General features: G+C 41.9%; 1 protein-coding gene across 10 annotated transcripts in view; it reads right to left on the minus strand.

The window, feature by feature from the left end:
- Positions 1-24646, minus strand: part of Ptk2 (protein tyrosine kinase 2) — a 207465-nt gene extending 182819 nt beyond the window's left edge. For 7 of the 10 annotated variants that reach the window (XM_057791691.1, XM_057791699.1, XM_057791695.1 and 4 more), the window contains exons 1-2: positions 24439-24645; positions 883-982 (exon numbers count right to left, since the gene is read on the minus strand). The gene's annotated coding sequence lies outside the window, so the exon portion shown is untranslated. Of the gene's footprint in view, positions 1-882; positions 983-24438 lie in introns of all 10 variants that reach the window. The other 3 variants (XM_057791698.1, XM_057791697.1, XM_057791700.1) reach the window with 2 other exon arrangements.
- Positions 24647-25103: the final 457 nt, after the last annotated feature.

Here is a 25103-nt window from a genome sequence, read left to right on the forward strand (position 1 = left end):
TCCTACCTTGGCTTCCCTCAAAGATGAACTGTGATAAGGAAGAGTAAGTGAATAAACCCTTTCCTCCCCAAGTTGCTTTTGGTGTTCTATCACAGCAATAGTAACCCTAACTAACACAACTGCTAATGGTGCTGAGTGCTGAACATACATTAAATGTATCTCACAGTATCTTCATAAAAATCTCCTAAGAGAAAAATCTATAATCCCTTTGTCCAAGGAGAAACTAGGTTTAAGTAGAAAAATTAACTTAAGTGGGGCTGGGGCAACGGCTTATTAAGTAGGAAAAGATTACTTGCTAAGAACCTGAGTTTGGATCCAAACACCCATGTTTAAAAGATGGGCATGACCACAGATGCCAGTATGTATGTATAGGAAAAAACATAACACACATGTGGTCTGGTCCTATCTGAAATTTCAGGCATCCACTTGGGGTTAGGACCTATTCCCTGAATAAGTAATCTAGGACAAAATCTTAAGCCAGCACTCATGAAAGTAAAACACCAGTAAAGAACACTCTTCTAAAGCCACAGTCACCAGTACCAACACTTCTAACTTGGAAACTATTAACTTCTCTGTTATGAGTTTATGTAAATGTAAAACAGCAGATCTTGATCTTAACTTGGTTGTAAGAATTCAATAAGTAACTATAATTCAGAGTGTTTATAATGTCCAAAGTAATTCCCAAGCACTGTTCTATGAACAACCAACATCATAATGCTAATATTAGACACATAAAAAGACTCCACACACAAATTACAGGTCTGCCCTGGTCCTATCCATTAGCTACATTCTGCTGTTGCTCCTGTATGTCAGAGACTCTGGACAAGGGAAAGAAAACCCAATAAGCAGCACCAACGTACAAACACAGAGAAATGTACTCACAGTTCAGAAGGCAGCAGTGACTTTGAGAAAAAAAAAACAAATAGCTGTTATAAAAAATCCTTCTAGTATCTGTTTCTTCTTTTCATTGTAGTCCAGAGACCTGGAAGAGATAGGATACACACATACATAAACATCTCTATTTCACTGCTATTTACTTAACAGATGAGGGATGCTGGGTGAGTGCTCTAACACTAAGCTTAACCACCCGCTCATTTCAATCCTCTACGTCCTCTAAGTCCCACCATGCTCACCCTCTTACAGTTCTCTTCATGTCCACCATGAAAACAACTAGACAAAGAATGATTTTTTTGTTTTGTTTTTCAAGATAGGATTTCTCTGTAGCTTTGAAGCCTGTCCTGTAATTCACTCTGTAGAGCAGACTGGCCTCAAACTCACAAAGATCCACCTGTCTGCCTCCTGATTGATTAATGGCATGCATCAGCACTGCCCGCACAATGAATGAATTTAAAGACAAACACATGGAAGCTATCTGCAAACCTGAACCCAGTGAAGAGGATACATATATGTAACTAAAAACTATTAGATAATCAATAAGCATAACCTGCTGAAAAAAATGACAAGGTTCAAGATAAGCAACAACATACAAACCTTTTTCTTGTTCCCACTAAAACTAGGCTAATGAGATAAAACAGAGTTCAAAAATCAAAGGTCAAAACCAACTAAAAAGAATATAAACTTTGATAAACTGAAAAAGCTTCAAGACATCAAAACAAGAAATACCAGGGGAAGGGCAATATTCTGGACCAAAGACAGACAATTTTAAATGGGAAACACAGTCTGACTCAGCAGACCACAGGTCTAAAAAGACAAGGCACCAATTCCATTTCCACAGCAGGGTGAACAAAGGATCAGAAGCAGAAGCATTGAATGCAGTAACGTTGAGGTGTGAAGACTGCCAATGCTGCAGAGAGTATGGGCAGCCTGCCTCCATACAGCCCCCTCTCTCATCACCTGAGAGTAGACCAAGAGTCACTCTCTGGAAAAGGCAGAGTACCTTTCACACAGAGGTAGACTGAGTCACTGACTTCAGCTTCCCACTACATAATACACTCAACTCCTAGAATCTGGCATCTATATCTTTATCCTGTAGGAAAGAAACTGTTAGCCAAATAAGAAAGACTAGACAACACCAGATCCCCTGACAGAAGGCCTGTACAGAATATCCTGATGCAAAAACTCAAGGCCTACACACATGCTTAAAGCTTCCAAAGAAGTTCTGAATTCACAAGGAAATAAGACATGAGCTAAAGCCTCTAATCAGAAGACAGAGACAAACACAAGGAAGGCCAGAGTAGAGGGAGGGCAACTTGGAAGAAACACAAAGACACAAACTTTTAGTAGCCTAGAGGTAGAACTTTGCAATCACGAAACAAAGATACAGGTTGCTCTTTGCACAAACCTCTCCACCATCCATATTAGGTTTCTAGCTTGCATGACCTTGAACACGCAGGCACAACCACTGAGTTTATGTGTGCAACAATACAGTTATGTCTGGCAAATACCATTTTGCTGCAGCTGTCCACTGCCTCTGGTCTGCCGCTTAGAATACCTGCTTCAGTAGATGGCCCTACACCCATGCACATACAGGCCGTATTAAATGGATTCACCAGGTTTTTTGCTTTTCTTTTTAAAAAGCACACAATTCCTGGGTGGTAATGACACAAGGTCTTTATTCCCAGCACCAAGGAGGCAGAAGCAGGCAGATCTCTGTGTAAATTGGAGGCCTGGAAGCATGGTCTAAAAAGTGAGTTCCAGGACAGAAAAACAAAAACAAAACCAAACAAAAAGATATAGGATTTCTCTGTATAGCCCTGACTGTCCTGAAAGTCCCTCTGTAGACCATACTGGCCTCCAACTCACAAAGATCTGCCTCTGCCTCCCAAAGTTCTGAGATTAAAGGCACGAATCACCAGTGCCCAGCACTATTTAAATTTTTTAAAAAAGATCTAATAATTGGGCTGAAGAGATGACTCAGGAACTAAGAGAATGCTGTTCCAGAGGTTCCAGGTTCCATTGCCAGTACCCGCATGTCAGCCAATAACCATCTATAACTGTAGTTCTGGTTACCACAGACACTGCACACAAATGGTACATATTATATATATATATATATATATATATATATATACACACACACATATATATACACATATATACACATATATATGTATATATATATATACACAAACCAGAGATACACATAAAACATAATAAATCTTCTTAAAAACTAATAACAAAACACAACTTTTCCTAATCCCACTGTCAAAGACATAGCTCAAACAACATTGTACACACTCCAAGCTAGTCTCCTTTACTTTTACTATGCCTCTTTCAACTTAACTTCTACCTCAGAGTAATAAGTAAATATTGGCTTCGTGTCTTAAATTTTTATGTCTATTTTCTTCTTTTTTAAAGATCCATTTATTTTATATGTATGACTGTTTTTGTCTGAATGCTTATGTGTGTACTACATGAATGCCTAGTGCCTAAGAAGGCCAGAAGAAGGTGTTGGAGCCCTTGAAACTGGAGCTGCAAACAGTTGTGTGGCTGCATGTGAGTGCTGGAAAACAAACCCAGGGCCTCTGGAAGAACAGCCAGTGTTCTTAATCTCTCCGGCCCAATAACTATTTTATTTTGTTCTGTAAGTAGACATTAAATAGTAAGAGCATTCCATTCTAGTAGCACTAATGCCACTGAATGCTTGCTATTTTAGCAAGGGGTAACTTAAGACATGGTATGTTCTAATTGTTCCTTAATCTAATCTTATTTAAGAATATAAAACAATATAATTTAACTATGAAACTGGTAAAAATGTCAGCATGAACTAATTAAAATAGGGTCTAAAGTAGAGAGTCTACAAATTATATAATTAAAATACTTATGCTATTTTGCTCCAGGTGGATAAAGTTGAAACTTGACTTACTACAAAATGAAATATATTTTTTAACTAAGTATATTTTAAGATCCATACAAGCAGATAGCTGGGGTCCTAGAAACTCTTCTCTCTCATACATACCTTTTTGCTGTTGCCACCACGCTTTGCAAGCTTCTCACTCTAATGTATAATCCACCTTGACAGAGTTCCTACCATGTATCACTTACTAATCCAAGTAACCAAACTACTATCCACCATGTTAGCACTAACATTTTCAAGTACTTGGCATGTTCAGCTCACTAACACTACTTCAATTTTATATGGAAGGAAACTAAATCTTAACCAAATTAGCAAATTATCCAAGGTCACACGATAATCAAGGAAGAAATTAGAGATACAAGCACTGATTTCTTAGCACTCTTATATTTGCACTACTATTCCGAGTTCCTATAGAAGCCACATAAACATTTTTGTTAAAACAAGTATGAGATGGATGGGTAGTTGAGCACTGGCTGCTCTTCCTGAGGACCCAAGTTCAATACCCAGTACCCACGTGGCAGCTCACAACCATCTGTAATTCCAGTTCAAGGGATCTGACATCTTATAGACTCTGTGGACACCAGGCACATATACTCATGTACTTTTTTTGTCTGTTTGTCCAAGACCAGGGATATCGGAGTATCCCTGGCTGTCCTGGAACTCGCTCTGTAGACCAGGCCTCAAACTCATGAGATCCACCTGCGTCTACCTCCCAAGTGCTGAGATTAAAGGTATGTGCCACCACTGCCTGGTTTTTTACTTTTTTCCCCCATGCACTTTTTTCAAAAAGTATAAACTGAGCTTTACAAAGAATCTATGACAAAAAAGTTCTTCACCGAGGTGGGCACTGACAAGTTATAAACCATATGGCTGGTACTAGGATGAATGAAGAGGTGTTGGAAAGATGGAGAGCAAGTTGGTTTTTGGTTGTTTTGTTTTCAATTAATTTGGGGGGCATACTGCAGGGATGAGTGGCAGATAAGGAGGGACTGGGAGGTGAGTGGGACTGGGATACATGATGTGAAATTTCAAAGTATCAATAAAGAATTATATTTAAATATATATATATATATATATATATATATATATATATGAGCTGTTAGAAACACATTTGGTGCTAACTGCTAAAAAAAAAGCTAAACTCACTAATTCTTAACCAACAACATCCTAACAATTTAAGTCATTTGTTGGTGGAAGGAGGAGATGCAATCAATGCTGCTGGGTGTGTAACCTGAGGAGCTCCTTCAACAGACTTCCACTCAGGTAACTGAAACACTGAAAATAATTCCAGAACCAGTCATTGTGAAGAAAAACTGGGGTTTATTAAGAAAAGGAAGTACCCCCAACAGGTAGATGAAGGGGAAAAAAATGAAGCATGGGAGATTTAAACGATTGTCCTCTACTTAAGAAGAACCAGAAAAACTCAATTCCTTTGGCAAAGAAAGATCCAGACAAGTCAATCCTATGATACTGCAAATGTGCTAATTATCCCACAAAGACTTAACAGCAATTATGACACAAATAATCCTATAAATAAGCAAACACTCAATATGTTTAGCATCACAAACTCTCTTCCATGTATTTCCTCAACCCAACCACATGAACTTCCACTCAAGATTACCAAGGACCTCACCATAGCTAAGCCCAATGGACACTACTGAATCTGTCAGCAGTTACATCATTTTCTCATTTTCTCTGGGCTTCTTTCCATCCCTCAAGCAGTCCCTCCTCCCCTCCCAAAATTAGTTCTAGAGTTCCCAAAGCTCTATCCTTCCTTCCCTTTGCTTGTCATGTAGGCATTACCACTTGACAGGCTATCTGCATGCTCACACCATCTTAGACTTCTCTTCTGAACCTTATCTGTAAACCCAACTGTCTGGCTGTCAACCCTACATCCATTTATATTTCACCATCTGCAGCACAGAGATGTAGGAGCTACATCCCAGAAACTCACGCTTTCTACAAACCAGTCAGAGCTAACAGAGAAACAAAGTCTTGCAATACTGGTAAGATGAAAGAAAACTCTGTCCTTAGGTTAGTCAGTGTGTAGAAAGGAAATTAACAAAGAACCAAAACCTTATGTAACCTCTGCTAAGAATTCCCAGCAGCCTAAAAATAAATAAATAAATAAATAAATAAATAAATAAATAAAAAATAATAATAATAATAATAATAATAAATACCCTAGGAATCACAGCAATCAGTAATTACTGAAACTGCCCAGCATAACTAACCCCACAGGTACTCCTGGAAAGTGCTAATTGTTACCAAGTCCTATCACCTCTATCAAGGGAGACCTAATTCCATGTATTGAAAATGAGTTTATGGTAGTTCCTATTTTCCTGACTAAACCTGAAGAACTGACTCTGTATTTATAAAGACCATCTTTTGATGGAGGAAGGTCATTGGTTAACTAATAAAGAAACTGCCTTGGCCCATTTGATTGGCCAACCCTTAGGTGGGTGGAGTAGACAGAAGAGAATGCTGGGAGAAAGAAGCAGATTCAGTGGGTCGCCATGATTCTCCCACTCCAGACAGACGCAGGTTAAGATCTTTCCTGGTAAGCCAGCTCATGGTGCTACACAGAATATTAGAAATGGGTTAGATCAATATGTAAGAGCTAGCCAATAAGAGGCTGAAACTAATGGGCTAGGCAGTGTTCAAAAGAATACAGTTTCCGTGTAATTATTTTGGGTAAAGCCATGCGGGCGGCCGGGTGCCGGGGACGCAGCCCCACTGCTCATATTACAACAATCTTTAGACTCCTTAAAGAAATGCAGCATCATTAAAGGTAAATGTCCAACAGATGTCTCAAAGAGCAGAATTGATCTTGCCTTCCAAATCTTTACAGTTCACAGCAAAGTCACTTAGTGAGATCCTATCTCAAATAAATAAATAATAAACCTTTACAGTTCACTACCTCAGTTTACAATGTCCATCTCATCTAGATGCTCAGGCCAATCCTTGACTCATCTCTTTCTCCCACATTCCTTATCCAACCCTGTCAGCAAGTAACATTCTTTCTGCTGAACTGCCCAGCAATTGTCCTTTGATGCAAGTACACACCCTACTGCAATAAGCCTCTATCTCTGTTCACTGAAATAATTCAACAGCATCTACTACAGGTAGAGCTAACATGCCACTGCTTTTCCTCCTTCAGTTTCCATTTTACATTTATACTAGATAATTTTTACTGAATTATCACATTATAACCTGTCAAAATGTTTTATAATCCCCCAAAATGAGCCATTTCCCAGCATGCTTTTTTATTCAAATCCCTAAAAGATATGTTAGGACAGATGTCAGATATGACAGATATACAGAAAGAATCATGCTCACTTGTATTAAAAAAAAATGTAACTTTCATTGAGGGGATGCTTATTTTGGTGTTTGTTTTTTGTGTTTGCTTGTTTTGTATCATTCTGTTGCCTAGTCTGGTTCCAAGCAATCCTATTTCCTCAACCTCCTGAGTATCTGGGACTACAGATAAGCACCACTATAGACAAGAGTTTCACTTTTTAATGTCACAGTAAACGACACTATACATAACTATGGCATATGCTCTACCAAAAAGAAAAGATTTCTTGAACTCTTTTTTAATTTTTTTTTTATTGATTGATAAAAATAATTCACTTTTCTAGGTCTCATGCACTAAAGGATTATGTGTGTGTGTGTGTGTGTGTGTGTGTTTTGCTTACATGTTTGTCTGTGCACCACTTGTATGCTTGGTACCTGCAGAAACCAGAAAGGAGCCTCAGATCCCCTAGAACTGAAGTAACAGTTATAAGCCACCCTGTGAGTGCCAGGAACTGAACCTGGGTCTTCAGAATAATAGTCAATGCTCTTAACCGCTGAGCCATCTCTCCTGCCCTTTATAAAGGACTATTTTGCCCAAGGAAAGGTTGGAGCCTTTGCCTAACAAAGAGGGAACATTAAAAGACAGAAGCAGGCAGATCTTCCTTTCTCTAAAAGTTCTAAATCACCCAGGGCTAAATAGTGAGACTCTGTCTCAAAAATAAAAAATAAAAAAAATGGAGGAGGCTACATGGAGGAGCCTCAAATGCACATTGATAGTAAAGAAACCAGTTTGCAAAAGCTACAGATAGTGCTTCCAGTTTCATTGCATTATAGAAAAGACAAGGCAAACCACAAAGAACTCGGTAAAGCCATGGTATGATATTGTAGTACTCAGTAGCACGAGTATGTGGCACTCTGCATTTGCCAAAGCCCACAAAACATAAATAAATGAATGAATGAATGAATGAATGAATGAATGGTCTGTTTGCCCCTAGAACCTTAAAGAGCAGGATTCCAGACCTGCTTTCTCAAATGGTAAGGCATGCTAGTGACTTGTTTTTATAACCCGTATTCCTTAACAGAAACCATGAACACAATATCCCAGGCGGCTTCTAAGGTAGGCAATTCCATGTGTGCTGCCACATACTGATGTGAGTGAAGAAGGGCAGACCATACAACCCAGTAAGAGGTAGAAGGAGCTCACATAGGTCTTCTGGACTTCCTGATATTAGGTTTATACCCTTTTGCTATAATAAATGGTGTAATAAACAGGAACCCTGGTGCCTTCTAAATAAACACAGTATACAGAGCCTAAAGACAAGAGCTTTTTTAAAACTTTGTTAATAGTTATTGCAAATAACTGAATCTGTGGTGGTTTAAGGAACCTCCAAATTTTACAATGCACAGCCCTAGAACAGTATTCTCACACTGCAGGAATGATCATTTAAAATCATAAGCTAGGAAGAGTGGTGCATACCCAGCACTCAGGAAGCTCAGACAGAAAGATTACACGAGTTGAAAGCCAGTATTGCTTCAGAGAAGAGCTGTCTCAAAAACAAAACCAAAAACAGTCGGTGATTTATGCTTTTAGTTCCAGCACTCAGGAGAAAGAGGCAGGTGGATCTTTATGAGTTCTAGGCCAATCACACAGGGAGACCCTGTCTCAAACAACAAAGTCAAAACACATTAAAATAAAATGTAATGTAGAAGACTTGATACTACTGTGGGTATCAAATATGACAATCTAGCCGGGCGGTGGTGGAGCCAGCACTCGGGAGGCAGAGGCAGGCGGATCTTTGTGAGTTCGAGACCAGCCTGGTCTACAAGAGCTAGTTCCAGGACAGGCTCCAAAACCACAGAGAAACCCTGTCTTGAAAAAACAAAAAAAAAGAAAGAAAGAAAGACAAATATGACAAAGGTTGGCTATAGTGTTATACTGCTGTTCATTCTCCCAACAGTGAGTTGGGAGAACATTAAGTCACCACTATGCCTAGGCCTGAAATCTGAGAATGACATCTGAAACCATACAGGTCTACTGTGACTTCTCTATCATTATAACACTCAATCAGTTCTTCTATCTTTGCTGACCATGACCTGTTGTCCCTAAGAGAAGTCAGAATCTGAGATAACCCATCTCCAATCTCTCTTCCCTAAATTCTATCAAGTAGGACAGGTACCTCACATCTTTGCAGGGACAGCTATGATCTATGCTCCAACCCACTCACTAAAATAGTATGCATCTCGACAATCGGTCACTAGCTGCCCTATTGCCCTGCTCTAACATAGGGGCTCACCAGGACATCACAACTGTGCTGTTTTACATCTCACTGGTATATACCTCTAACCCAATCCAAGGACAAAACACAGCACTCCAAAAGAGACTCTTTCTCACAGTCATGCAAAATTTTAGACTACTCTTAACAGTTTATAACCTTTAGCTTTGCCTAATGTTCAACAACATGCTGAAGACACTTCAGTCCCATCAAAGTCCCAAACAGTTGGCTTGCCTATGAGACAGCAAAGTTGTGTCCTTTTACTTTTAAGGGTAGGGACCCAAGGGGAATTAAAAAAAAAAAAATTTAATGTTTTTAATTGCTGACTGATACATTCAACTTAGGACACAGTTGTATGAGTTTACCTAACAGCTTGGATTGCATAAAAACGGCTATTTTTATTTTTTACTCTATGGTGTAAAAAGTATGGGTCCTTCCCTCTTCTCAGGTAGGTGACTCTGTGACACCTTCCGTTTGAGCCCTATAACTCCAGTGGTGGAGGTGGGTGGTCCTTGGACTTCCCACAGGGCAGGGAACCCTGATTGCTCTTCGGGCTGACGAGGGAGGGGGACTTGATTGGGGGAGGGGGAGGGAAATGGGAGGCGGTGGCGGGGAGGAGGCAGAAATCTTAAATAAATAAATAAATAAATAAACAAACAAACAAACAAATAAATAAATAAGAGAAAATGAATCAAAAAAAAAGAAAAAAATCTATTCCTGTCACTCTGGGACCCAAAGTTTCTATCAGAATCAAGTGCAAACTGCTTTAATCTTGTCAGTAGAAGCTTCTCAACCTAACCTGACATATATCACTCCAGACATGACCAAAACTTTGTCTACAACACCCAGCTTCTTACACCCCTATGTCTTCATATATGAGCAGAATTTCCTTTCCCAACTCCCCTCTCCAAGGGACTAATTTCCCCATACAGCCTAGTCATTTCTTTATGGTTCCCGGGCTAAGCACTTTTCGTGTTTAAAGGGTTTTTGTCTGTTTGTTTTAAAAGAAATAGGGATACATGATGGCCATCTGCTGCTAGCACAAGAATGAGTATCTGCTAAGCCTTAAGCTCATGCACCACCTGTAGGTTCCCTGAGCACACTGCTGGAACAACGTCACTGCACATCACACAGCAAAGCATGGCACTGACCACTAAGCTGTGCCATCACATTCCTCATATATATACCTTCAGAACAACTCCTGTTCCAGGCACAAAACATTTAACAAACATTCAGCAAATGAATTAACTAATGAACCACCTCAAGTACAAGCTGGTAAAGCCCAGAGGAGAAAAGAATGAATCTTTAGCAGTTAAATAATAACTAAATGTGGGAGACACTAACTTCATTTACATACCACTTCATACAGTAACTACACAGTAACTTCAAAAGTTGGCATCATAAATACTGTACAGAAAAGGTCCTGAGATGAACAGGAAGAAAATTAACTTATCAAAAGTCAGGGTCCAGTCCAAGAGTGTTTAAAAACATCAACAAAAACCACTTTAGTCACTGAGTTGACCATTTAATTCAGCTGGATGGTGGTGACACATGCCTTTAACTCAAGCACTCAGGGAGGCAGAGGCAAGCAAATCTCTGTTAGTTTGAGGACAGACTGGTCTACAGAGCAATTCCAAGACAGCCAGAACTGCTATAAAAAGAAAACCTGTCAAAAAAAAAAAAAGTGCTTAAATGTAATATTTAAACTCGGGTCTATAATTCTCAGAAACACCTTATCTGGCCAGGAATAATGGCTAACATGTGTGACCTCTGTACTTTTGAGGTGGAAGAAGTATGTAGTTTGAGGTCGACTTAAGCTACAGAGTGAGATCTTGTCTCAAGAAAGTAAGAAATGTTTCTCCTGCTGGTCCTTGTTTCATTTTTTCTGTTGTGATAGAATGTCCTGACAAAAAGAAGTGAGGGGAGAAAGCTTACAATTACAGGTTACAGTCCCTACAGAAGTCAGGAAGTCAAAGCAGGAACTGAAGTAGCTAATCACATCCAAAGACAACAGCACAAAGAGAGAATGCATGCATGCTTAGTGCTCAGCTTCCTTTCTCCACTCTTCCTTAACACAGACCAGGACTCAACCCACACAATGGTGCCACCCACAGTGGGATGGGTCTTCCCACATCAATCCAACCAAGACAATTCCCTACAGACACCTCCATTGCGGAGACTTTTGACTGTGTCAAGTTGACAAATAAAACGAATCATCACACTGTTACATATCTTCCTCTCTCCACAAACTGTAATACCATGATGTCTTCAATTACTATTGTTAGAAGTGAAAATTTTCAAGTTAATGCTACTTCCTATGGGGAGGGATACAATGGAGATCCAAAATACAACTAGGCTATAGCTCTAGTGTAACTACAAATAAAATATTTTGTTTCTTTTCTGTTTTTGTAAGAATCAGTCCTTGAGAAATCAACAAAGATGAAACAGCTTAATTAACAAATGCCACTGAAAGGCAGGCAGCTGCAGCCACAGCATGACCCTCACATGCCAGCTAAGCTGACACAATGCCAGCTGAGGGAATCAACTTTTGAGCTTCAGTGAAGGTAGAATAGAGTCCAAAAGCCAACAGTGCACATTAACACCTCAGCTTCAACCAAGAAAAAGCACACATTTTCAGGGGCAGATAAAAAATTCTATTAACTTAAAACAACTAACAAGCAGTTTTGCATATGGATTGCTGTCCATTCCAGAGCAGAAACTATCACCTGCAGGCCAACCTGGCTTCACCTGATTCTGTACAACTCAAATGGTTATTAGAGTTTTACAAGGTTATATGATAACAGTGTATCATTCATATGAAAATCACATAAAATTTACAGTTTAGAGTCCAGGAATAAAGTCTGGTTGTTCACAAGCAGCTCATCCCTTTACTAGCACCCTTCTGCACTACAAGAGCTAGGCACTGGTGACACAGGTAGTCTAAGACCTGAAAAGCCTGAAATATTCATTGTGTGGCCTTCATGCAGGCAATTATCCTACAGCATAACTGGGGTCTTAAGCTGACACATGTTCCTTCCTCTGAGTTCTCAAAGCTTTTTTTTCTTTAAAGATTTATCTTTTAGGACCAGGTGTGGTAGAACAAGCCTTTGATCCTAGCACTCAAGAGGTAGAGGCAGGAGGATTTCTATGTGTTCAAGGCCAGTCTGATCTATATAGTGAGGCCCTGTCTCAAAAAAGGAAAAATGACAAAAAGGATTTATTTTATGTATACATGTGTTTAGCCTGAATATATGCATGTGCAGCACATAAGTGCCTGGTGACTGAGAAAGCCAGAAGAGGGGATCAGATCCCTCGGAACTGAAGTTTTTGACCATTATAAGCCAACATGTGGATGCTGAGATCCAAACCTGGGTTTTGGTGGTGGTGTTTGGTTTCTGGCTTTTATATTTTGAGACTTTTATATTTGATATGTAGCCCTGACTGGCCTGGAACTTATACATACACACACACACACACACACACACAACACACACACACAAATACATACCAGGCTGGCTTTGAGTGTACAGATTCACCTGCCTTTGCCTCCCAAGTGTTAGTATTAATGGTATTCATCATCATCAGTCAAGCTGGTTTAGTTTTAATCAAATATGAAGGGGTGAAGTAAGAAGGACAGAGAAAATAGCCAGGAAATGAAGTCCCACTTCAGTGTCTGCTGAAGTCTCTTGTCTGCCCAGAGTCAAGAACTCCAACACTATTAAATCCATGCAGATTGCCCATGCTTGTCATCCCAACACTCGGAAAATGGAAGCATGACAATTAGTTCTAGGTCAACCTGAGCTACATGGTACCTTATCAACAACAACAACAAAAAAAAAATCCTTACATAGAGATGATACTCCTTTTATACAGAGATAAGTTAGAATGTTAAAATGGCATTGAATCATGCTTATAATAAGCCTGAGCATATGGGGCCTTATTTATTTCCCAATTGTAATCTTGCAATTAGTTATCTTATCTGGGAACCTGAACCAGGACTATAAACTTCACCTAGACTGGAAGCATGTCAACTCCCTCTTGACCCACAGTTGACCTTCTCATCATATTCCCACCCACAGTATCTTAGTAGAGTTCTAAGACCTCACTGGAAAAAGGGAAAGAGGTGCACTCTAAAAATCCTTTAAACAATGTAACTTCAAATGTCACCACAATCACAGTATTACATCAGGAGGGGCAGCTCTCTTGAGAACCACACACTCACACTAGGGTGTGCCGGCCTCCCTCCAAGTAGGTGAAAGTTGTTTCTTAATAAACTCCAACTCTACCTGGTAGTGACTCATCCTGAAATTCTCTGCCTGCACAGTCAAAAGAGCAGTTTCACCTGAATGCAAATCCCTGAAATAACTACCAGGCCACTAAGGAGTCAGCATGGAGCTATGTTCCCTGGACACTCCCGCAACCAACAGCAGGGAAGGGAAGGGCACCAAACAAGGCCTAGCCAAAGCTACAAGTCTGTTTAGGGACCCAATGCCTTGATTACAGTGCTGGATCATTAAGACCCTGGGTGGTCTTATGACCACCTTTCTAAAGAAAGGTGTCATGAACTGTATCTCATTTGACAGAAGCATCAAATTACAGCATATATGCTCCCAAAGCGAGTTCCTCTATTATATCTAAGTATAAACCAGAATAAACAAAGAGTCAGTAATATTAAACAGTAAATAGAGATGATAGCTAAAAGTGATGAAACCAGACAAAGTATGTTACAGCATTTTGGGGGTCCTTGTAAGGTATGGGGAGGACTAACCTGGAAGAATGCAAATATCCCACTCCCTTTGGGATGCAATTTAGCAGACTGAGCAAAGATGCACAGGTGACTGAGCACTTTAAAAACTGACAAACTTTTAATGTAAACATTTACTTTTAATAACATCTTTTGCGAAGCATTTAATTAGGCTAAGCACTATACCATCCTGGAGTATGAGACAGAGTATATCATTTAATTCTCTCAAAAAAATAGCCTAGGGCTCTATTATTTGGCACATTTAACTAACAAGGAGAAGCAAATAAAAAAAAACAAAAAAACTAACAACTGAGCACAATACGAAAGGCCCTAAGACTGTGCCCTTAATCAAAGCATCCCCAATAGTTTTTCCACTTCCAAACAGATTTCCCTCTCCACCCTTCCTTTCAACAGCAACCTTGCTATTCACAAGGTGGGCCCAAGAGCCAACAGCTTTGGCATCATCCTAGCTTTGTTTCTACTGTTGCAATAAAGACCACGGAGAATCTGCTATAGAAATAGAAGTCAGCTGGGTGGTGGCAGCGACACATGCCTGTAATCCCAGCACTCAAGAAGCAGAGGCAAGTGGATCTCTGTTAGTTCAAGAACTGCCTGGTCTACACAGCTGGTTCTAGGACAGCCAGGGCTACACAGAAAAACCTGTCTCAAAAAAAAAAAAAAAAAAGGAAGAATTAGAACAAGATACCTCCACAAAATGCTGAATTGGAGCCTCAAGTAAAATAAGATTCCCAAGAAATATATGTATATGCACGTTAAAATATAAAAATTGTAATTTAGCACTTGTACACACTATCTTGAGGTGTTTCGCCAATTCAAATCCATATCCTGTACACAGTCTCCTACTTTCTGTTTGCTGAGGTCTCAACCCTGAAGGTAGGCCAAGGTCAACAGGCACTCCCTGGGCTTCCCAGAAAGCAGTCTAGCTTTTTTTCTTCTGTCCCCATCATCTGCTCCTTTACCTTTACCTCCTCTCCCATACAGAACCTAAACCACAGTCCAGCTTTCTGAACCCTCCTTCAGAGTGAAAGACAACTAGACAATGGCTGCTAGGAGTATCCCCAAGTTTCTTGAAATGAGAAATTGCAGTGCCCACCCAAAGCAGAAGGGACAGTAGGGAGTGCTTCAGGTATGTTCTCAGCTCCTAACAGCTGGAGGATAATCCCAAAACTGGAGATACATGTGTTACAAAGGGTATCCAACATATAGATCCCCGACAACACTTACCGCCCAGCAACAAGAGAAACTAAGCAAGCCATCAGAGGTCTTTAGCTTTCCTGTCAGTATAGTCTGTGCTTCTGCTGCCTCTGGGTTATTAGAAACTTAATCAGAGATGCATCAGTCAATCTGTACACAGCCACCAACACCCGGACCCCCCTTGCTCTTTTCTATCACCCCAATCTTCCTCTCCACCAGGTTATCCTCCTACGGCCCCTCAAAGAGGGTGGTATAGATTTCCTGCCAACCAAAGCACTACACAGCTCTGCTCAGAAGTACACCCAAAGGCAGGGACGTTAAAGGGAAATGAATCTGGAACACAATGCTTTCACCACATCTTTCACGTCTGATTAGTAAGTGAAACACACACAAACACACGCATACACACATACATGCATACACTCATGCATGACCTGCAAGCACAGTGATTCACAGAGGCAGTCAGATCTCTGTGTTTTTGAGGCCAGTTCCACGTTTTTGAGTCAGTTCCATGCCTGCCAGGGGCTACTTAGTGAGTCCCTGTCTCAAAACAAAACACTGACACTGGTTTTCTACTGGGCATGCCCCTGGCCTCAAGAGTATCCTACAAATCACTTAGATCTATAGCTTACCTTATATTATCTACGAAAAAAATTAACTCAAAATGGTGCTGGCAAGATGGCTCAGTGACTGAAGTACAAGACTTATGACCTTAGTTAGATCCACAAATGCAGTTAAAGGTAAAGGGAGAGACTCAACTCAGCAGTTGTCCTCTGACCACCACATGCACACCATTGCACATGTGCTCTCATACAGAGGTTCTGAATTAACTCAAAATGAATTAGAACTAAATGTAAAACTAAAACTCCTTTAAACTCTTATGAAGGTGGGGAACCTTTGTGAACTAGAATTAAGCAATTCTTGACTATTTACAACAAAACATGATCTATACACCAGGCATGGAAGCACATGCTCAGAAGGCAGAGGCAGAAGACTAAACTGGCCTATATGAATTATAGGCTAGCCAGGGCTAATTATCTAGGTAGTGTTGTCTGAAGGTGGGTAAGTGGGATTCCAGCACGCAGACTTAGAAAGAAGAAATCAGAGCTGGGGACTAGTCTGAGTAACTGTGAGCAAGACTGCAAAATAAATAAGTAAGGCTAGAAACATAGCTTCGTGGGAAAAGGAACGGAGAGAAGAAGGCAAAGAAAGCAAAGTGAGAGAAGGGAAAAGACCAAAAAAGGGGGTAAGGGAGGAAAAGCCAGAATCCCAAGCATGCCCTGTTGCAGTGTTTCCAGACCTGCCTAAGCTACAGTCTGTGAGACCATCTCAGAACAACAGAAAGATGAAAATTAATTAGGTCCCTTCTTTATACTATACACCAAAACCAATCCCAAAGGAATTATAAAGTTAGCAGTGAAAAGTACAATTACACATTATTTATAAAGCAAAAATTTTATGACCTCAGGATAAGGAAAGATAGAAAAGGCACCAATTCAGTTGGGCAGTGGCGCACACCTTTAATCCCAGCACTCAGCGAGGCAGAGACAGGCAGATCTCTGTGAGTTTGAGGCCAGCCTGGTCTACAGAGCTGGTTCCAGAACAGGCTCCAAAGCTACAGAGAAACCTGATCTGAGAGAGAGAGAGAGAGAGAGAGAGAGAGAGAGAGAGAGAGAGAGAGAGGCACCAACTCTAAAAAGACTGAGAAACTAGACTCTCCATTAAACCTAACTTCAGTTCATCTAAAAATAGCAAAGAAGGCTCAGTGAAAATAACCAACAAAGTACATTTTAAATATAAAAAGAAAGCTCCAAGTCAATTTAAAAAAAGACAACAACCAAATGAAAATATGGGTCAAGTGGCCAGTAAGTGCATAAAAAGATGTACAGTCTCATTATTACCAGGAAAGGACTATTTAAAGCACCAGAGCAGTAACACTACAGAAACCACCAGGAAGAGAGGCCATCCAGGAGCAGAGAAGAGACAAGGGAAGAATGGCAATGGGAAAAAGGAATTTAAGCACAGAGCCACTAACTCAGTTACTGAAAACTCTGTGGGCCAGGCATTCTGAGGACATTCGAAGGGGACACTGAGTGTCACTAACTGTAAATTATAACTTCAACTCCACTAAATCATTTTAGACAGAAAGAGGTTGTTCCACGTGTGTTTTCCTTGCAATCTCATTTGTTATTTTTACTTTCACTGATTTGATGAGGAAGAGGGGCAGGTATTTTGCATCCCACCCATTGTTTAAATCTGGATTGCATGACAATTTCCTCTTATCTCTGCTCCTTCTCTACCTCTGCAACCACCTAGATATTCTAAAAAGTCACTTAGAACAAAGCCCTACAAAGTCCTCTTGTCTTTTTGATAAGATTCCCTCCAAACAGACGTCTTTTAGAAACTTCCCAGAGAGCTCTCTTTATTTTTACTGCCCAAGTACCAACACACTGACAAAGACCCTGGTTATACATCTTTATCCAATTACCACCACAGTAGCATGAGGAAACTCTGGGGGACTGAAGAATAACAAAGACCCTGCCACTAAGCTTGCAACACTCCCTTCAATAGATGCACTTAATTCTACATAGGGCATACAGATAAAAGCAAACCATTCATTTCACCTTTGCAGATTTTTTAACTTTTATTTAGCCTTTCATCTAAAAAACAAAAAAGGGTGGGTTGGGGGTCAAAAGGCAAAAGAAAATGTACTAATCAAAGTGTACCGGCAATCTCAGCACTGAGGATAAGAATGATATGCAACATACAGGAAGAAAAGGGAATAGGGGTAAGAAAGGGAGGGAGAACAGTGGAAAGAGGGCAGAAGAAAGAAGATAGATGGATGAATTAATTACACATACATATGAATTCAATGCTAGGCCTAAAATCAATTCATACAATAAATACTGCCTCATTAGTCACCCAAAGACTTGGCAATCACTCTGACTCTAAAATGCCAGCCAACTTTTCAGACCAAAACAAAAGCATCAGGGAACTTAACTTTGCCTTAAGCACCAACGCATACACTCCTATTTGCCACAGTCAAACAAACTTCTCCTTCAATGCAAATTGTTCATTTAAACTCCAAACCAAGACTCAAAAGACTTAAGTAGTCTCAGCATAAAACATGAAAAATAAAAAAATAGTTAAGACGTGTTCTGAAGATCTGAAAAATGCTTACAAAAAAACAAAAACCAGCCGAGACTTTTTAAACGAGAGCAAACATCAGCATACACATATCTAAAATCATGACCTGTATTTCAAACTGCTCTAAGGCAGAGGTTCCCAGAAAACAAGCTTAAGCAGCTTAGGGGCTATTTCACAATCACACAAGATTATAAGTCAATGGTTTTCAACCTTCCTATGCTACGACCCTTTAATGCAGTTCCAAATGTTGTGGTGAGCCCCTCCATCATAAAATTATTTTCATTGCTACTTCATAACTGTAATTTTGTTACTGTTATGAATCATTATTTAAATATCTGATATGTAGGATATCTATATGATATTTGACTCCTGTGAAAAGGTTGTCCGACTCCCCAAAGGGGTTCAAGACCTACAGATTAAGAAACACTGTTCTAGGTGAAGGTAACGTTTCTATGCTGTCACCACTTGAAAACAGTGAGTGAGCTAGCAGGGGCTGGAGTGTTCATCTGTGAGTTCTCTGCATGGTACAGCAATGCTGAAGAACGGAAGCACTGACTGAGAAAGACCAAACAACAACCTCTAGAACAGATTCTGTACCCAAATGCTAGTTTTCCTTATCTGTGAGAGAACTGTCACCTGTCATTCTAAACACTGCACCTGGACAGCATCCGCGTAAAGCCTGTGAGCAAGGTCACAGACGCACTTGTACAATGTGTAACTGCCACACTCCTTTACATGGCTGTTAGGCTATGTCAAGCACTCGAAAAAAGCGTTCAGTAAAGTCAGCTGATCAACACAGACTATCCTAGAGCACGACAGGTCCTTTCATTTTTTTTCATTTTATTTTCTGTAGTGTTGGGAATTGAACCCAGGGCCTGGCACACACTACTAGGCAAGTGCTTTATCACTGACTTACGCACTCAGCATGGATCCTTTCGAAATCCCACTCATTTTGTATCACTTTGAACAACTGCTCCCTTCAAACCTGAGTTGAATCCTAATGTATAAGACTAATTCCTATAAAACCAATTTCTATAAAGAAACCTTCAAAACTGTTAAATGACAGAGTAGTATATTTCCTGATCCCCGTAGATCTGAGTGACCCAATTCTACAATAATTAACACACCTGGGTTCTTCCAGTCACTCCCTCAAGAAGACTATATGATAGGCACTAGGGTGCACTGGGAAATCAAAGGGAGCTTCTGTCCTAATGGGGGACAATGAATCATCTAAAAACAGAGAACACACAAAATCACTCAGAAAGATGATCACATGGCACTTCGGTCAAGTAAAAGGAGAAACTGCAAGTGCCTACAATCCAAGTCACATGATAATAGGAATTTTAACAAACACTGGCAGGAAGGAGACCCCAGACACAGACAACCCACAAGCAGAACTTTGAAGTCCTTTTGAGGCTTGGTTTTCGTCCATTAGCCCCCCCAAAAATGGAAGCAAGTATGTCTTAAAAGCAGGATGGAAAAATTCCAGACTAGTGAGAGTGAGTACATTCACTTCAGAAACCTTTACAGCAGTGATTCTCAACGTGTGGGTTGAGATCCCTTTGGGACCTGCATATCAGATATTTACATCGCAATTCATAAAGGTAGCAAAACTACTGTTATGAAGCAGCAATGCAACAGTTTTATGGTCAGGGTCACACAACATGAGGAACTGCATTAAAGAATCACAGCATTAGGAAGATGAGAACCACTGCTCTACATTGACACAGTGTGTTAAAAATTATAATTTCCTGGGGTTCTACACAGGGCTCAGGGCTCATGCTTCTGAGAGAAAAAGTTTTTCCTTGCTTTCCATAAACTCTTCTCCTTACATACAATAACCCCCCAAAAAATTACCCACAAAAAGCCTTGAGGCTGTGTCAGTCACTAAAGCAAATAAGAAGCAAAAATCACTACTCCACTCTTTTTGTTTTTCTAGATAGGGTTTCTCTGTGTAGCTTTAGAACCTGTCCTGGAACTCACTTTATAGACCAGGCTGGCCTCAAGCTCACAGAGAGCCTGTCTCTGCCTTCCGAGTACTGGGATTAAAGGCGTGCACCACCACCGCCCAACCACTAACCCACTCTTATGTATCTGTATTTAACTAATTCTTAGCCAATTTCAAATAACCAAAATTTTGATAGTCGCCGGGCAGAGGCGGCGCACGCCTTTAATCCCAGCACTCGGGAGGCAGAGGCAGGTGGATCTCTGGGAGTTCGAGGCTAGCCTGGTCTACAAGAGCTAGTTCCGGGACAGGCACCAAAGCTACAGAGAAACCCTGTCTCGAAAAACCAAAATTTTGATAGTCAATGATTAACCTATATTACGTTAAGTCAGAAGCTGAAGTCCTAAAAGTATCAATAAAAAACCTAGATATCTAAACTTCCCAGACAACATCACTCACATTCTGAAGACTAGTTACGCTGTGTTGAGCCCCACAGGCCTGATGGACCACAGCTCCCCTCCGGAGTCCTGCCTATAAGGGCCAAGCAACCTCGGCAAGTTACTCTAACTTCAACCTCCAGGTCTTCTGTGTACACTGAAGATTGCATAGCACCTGCAGCCCAGTGGTTCTCATAGGTATGGAAGACTGAAGCAGAACTCCCACTCAAGACTGGGAGGGAAAGGCAACAATTCTAATTCAGAGTCCTGATCCTCTCCAAGGTTTCATATGAAAGCAGTGACACACACAGGGGACCCAGTGATAAGATCACTCCCCTAGTATAAGATCACATTCCAAGTATGATTCCAGTTATTTTTCAGCAAAGGGAAATACACACCAGTGAGGTCCACATACAACTACTTTAGTTAACTTTAAGGCTGGTAAGAAAACATCATCATGACCATAAGCTCTGAGCGACACCACTAGTGACACCCCCTAGGCTTCCAGCTCCAGCAGCACACTCATGTCAACTCTTTCCCACTTCCACGAGTGTGCATGCAGATTACAGACAACTGCATCAGCTAAATCCCACCCAAACCGAAAGCTGAATCACACAGACCACTACATTGTATCTCCATACTAGAACCTAGTAAAAATAAATTTTAAAGATTACAGATTATAGGTTTTATAATCAGCAATGACTTTCAGGAGTTCTGAATACAATCTGGCACAATTCCTAGAAATCAGTTGAAGAAACTGGGATATATAAATTCCTCTGCAAGAGACTGCTTTTCTTTCCATAGTCATAATGTAAAATAAACTTCTGCCAATATGATATAAAGAAGCAAAGCCAAAAAAAGATGAAATATCCACTATTAATGCAGTTCAGACACACCTTCTCAATGTAGTCTAATGAGACCAGGAAGCCTCGGAACCTGGAGAATCCTGGAGGTGTGGAGCGTAATACCTGACAAGTGGCTATACTCTTAAGCAGCCTAGAGTGTATCACTACCACCACACAGACACTCACTTTGTCCACCTTTTAAATTTCTTGCATTTTAAGTAATTCTAAAGGCATCAGTAAAAGTCCTCAAAGATTCCAATGAATTTATTGCTGATTATTTAAGGAATCTTAGTAGGGGAAATGATAAATGAAAATAAGTACTGAAAATGGTAGACTCCAAGTTTTAAGGCAAAGTCCGCAGAAACTAAGACTCTCTGGTTATTTTGATTATTTGCAGTGCTGGAGCTCAAGCCCAGAGCTTCACAACCGCTCTCTGTAGTGACTACAACAACAACCACTTCAAATATTAACACAGGAAAACTTTTTATGTAGGCTGATGAGATGGCTCCACAAGAAATGGCACTTGCCTGGCAACCTGAGTTCAATCTCTGGAATCCACAGAAAGGTGGAAGGCAAGAAGTTCCTCTGGCTTCCACACTTGTACACACACCAACCTGCACATATCGTGCACACACAAGTAATAAAAAAGTTATCACTTAATGTGACTGAATTCAAAACAAGTGATCTAGGTGAAAGTCCATCTAAACTGAAAATGTCCAATCCAAACTAAAAGATGTGCACACTATATTAACATGTAACATCTTTTGTAACTCAGACAATTTTAATTATTTTCTCAAAATTATGACACTATAAAGGGGAAGGGTTCCCTGCAAAAATTCCTATGAACAAAGTCCCTACTTCTCTTACTCAAACTAGTATCCCATAAGAGTACTGTCAGAATTAGTTTTACTATATTATATAGTGTAATATAAAATCCTTTCTTCCACAGGCTCAGTCATCTTTAAGCAACTATCTTTAACACAATTGTCTTGGAGGGGACCACAGTGCCTTTCACACTTATCACACAACTAATGAGCTAACTCCCCAGCTCACAACTGTCTCGGATATTTCTCCAACTTCCTAGAGAGAAGAGTTATCTAACCAGCTCCGGAACAGGGTTTTGAGGACTGAGGCATTATGTAATTCCCAACAACAGGCTTAGAGCTCTAAACTACTTCACATATCCGTGTCCTCGCTACAGCCTCCTCCCACTCTTCACTGCTACAGCTGGAACTCCACCCCCAACACTTCCTCGTTTAGTGGGCTGCCAGTCTCAAAAACAGTAGGTCCCATCAACTCTAGAGTTTGCCCCACCACTTCTTTCCCACACTATGGATTTTGCGCCAAAAAAATTTACCTGCGGGGCATCATCTCTGCATGATTCTCACTGTACTAAAAGCTGTGACTTATGGACCTCTCCCAGACACAAGCCACCGTCTCCTGTAGATCACGAATAAACTGGATTAAATGACAACTGTCCTGAATAAAATTCTTTCCAAGAAGATGTACTAGTGTAGCGTTTTGATAAATTCAAGTGTCCAGAGAGAAGGTCAGGGATTGGCCCACCTACAATAGCCACAAAAAAAACAACTGCACTCACAATGATACTGGGACTCCTCGTCCTTGTCCTTAAAGTTTCCTGTTTGGGCTGTTTTGGACCGGGGGCGTGGCTTAGTAGCCCAGTACTAACCACGTGGGAAGAAGCCCCGGGTTCCATCCTCAGAAAAAAAGTTCATGTTCAAATACTAATATGGACGGAACTATTATCTATAGTGTACCTCCACAAAGATATGTAGCATGCTAATGTTACACGATTTCTTTTAATGTCTGCATCCACATACCTCTGTCCCAGGCCACTGCTCAGAGACTAGTCTTTCAAAGGAGAGACTTTTCATTCCTCGCTTAATGAGCAGACAGACAGACACACACACACACACACACAGTGTGAGACGCTGGTATTTCACTTCAAGTAGCAATAGCCTATTATCACGACCATGATAAAGCTTCCATTCTAACTAGAAATGCCAGCGCTGGTCAAGATTTAAAACAGACCGGCAAACTCTTGCCGTGCCTTCAGCTCCAGCCTATTTCAACCAGTCTCCATAATCACTACAGTATTGCTATTATCTCAGTCCCACTGCCAAACACCCAGCTGCAGTCTAACTATGCAAGAATGAGACACTGTTGAAATGGCTTTCAAAGAAAAAAAAAGCAACTTTCTCCTCCGTGCGTTTCTCTACAAAAAACCTCACAATTAAACGACACAAGTGCGCGCACAGACACCCTCGCTCCTTAGAGCGGTGCCACAAAAGCAGCCTGCGAGGACCGGCGGGGACAGGCAGCGCGCCGCGGCGGGGCTGGGTGGGGGCGGAGGGAACTTGGGCAGCACAATGACTCCGGGGTTCGTACGGTCGCCCTGAAAGCCACGCGCGGACCACCCCGCGGCTGCCCCGCACTCCGCCTGCCGTCCCCTTTGTTTTTCGGCTCTCGGGCCTCCAGGGTCTCCGCCGCGCCCGTCCCGTCGTACCGGACCCCCCGGCCTCCTGCACCCCGGCCCGCGGCCTCCTTAGCTCTCGGAGCCCGGCCGCCCAGACGAGGAGCGAGGCCGGGGCGCGGCGGGGGCCGTGTCCGCCGAAGCCCGCACCGCGGCCCGCGCCGCCCATCGCCCTGAGCCCGCGCCTCCGCCGCCGCGACCCGTGGCCCGCGACCCGCACTCACCGGCCGCCGCTGAGTGCGCGAGGCTGAGGCGGACAGACGGCAGCGGGGCGGCGCCGGCACAGGCGGCCGCGCTCTCTCCCACGCGCACGCCGGGCGCACGGCGGTCCGGCCCGCGGTGGTAGCGGTGGCGGCGGGCTCGCGCCCTCGGGCCGTGCTGAGTCGGCGCGGACCCGCGCGTGCGCCGTGGGTAAGAGCGCGCGCCCACACCTCGCGGCGCGCGACGCCTCACCTCAGCGCGGAGCTCCACGCATGCGCGACTCGGCCCGCGCCTGCGCAAAGGCGGCGGCGCGCCCCGCTCCGGGTGAAGTCTATCCCAGCTGTGCGGGCGTGGCGACGTCCGCGGACAGCGCTGTTCCGGGATGACGAGGTGGCCGGAGTGGCCCCAGATGGGTCTGCGGGCTAGGCCAGGGTCCCTGGAGCTCCTCGGTCGCCCACGCGCCCGCCCTGACCGCCAGCCTTCACCGCCCCGAGAGAAAAGAGGTTCATGAGCATCTGTAGATGGGGAAACTGAGGCGCAGAGAGTGTTTTAATGGATCTCGGAATGCACTCCGGAGGACTGTTGAGAGCACCTGGGGCCACTCGCTGCAGCCCCCTTCCCCTGTCCCCTATAGATCTTAAGACTGGGAAAGCCTTCCTGGGACACTGGGTGGACAGGAGGGCGCAAA

The sequence above is a fragment of the Chionomys nivalis genome, chromosome 17, assembly GCF_950005125.1.
Source record: "Chionomys nivalis chromosome 17, mChiNiv1.1, whole genome shotgun sequence".
NCBI classification, from domain to species: Eukaryota; Metazoa; Chordata; class Mammalia; order Rodentia; family Cricetidae; genus Chionomys; species Chionomys nivalis.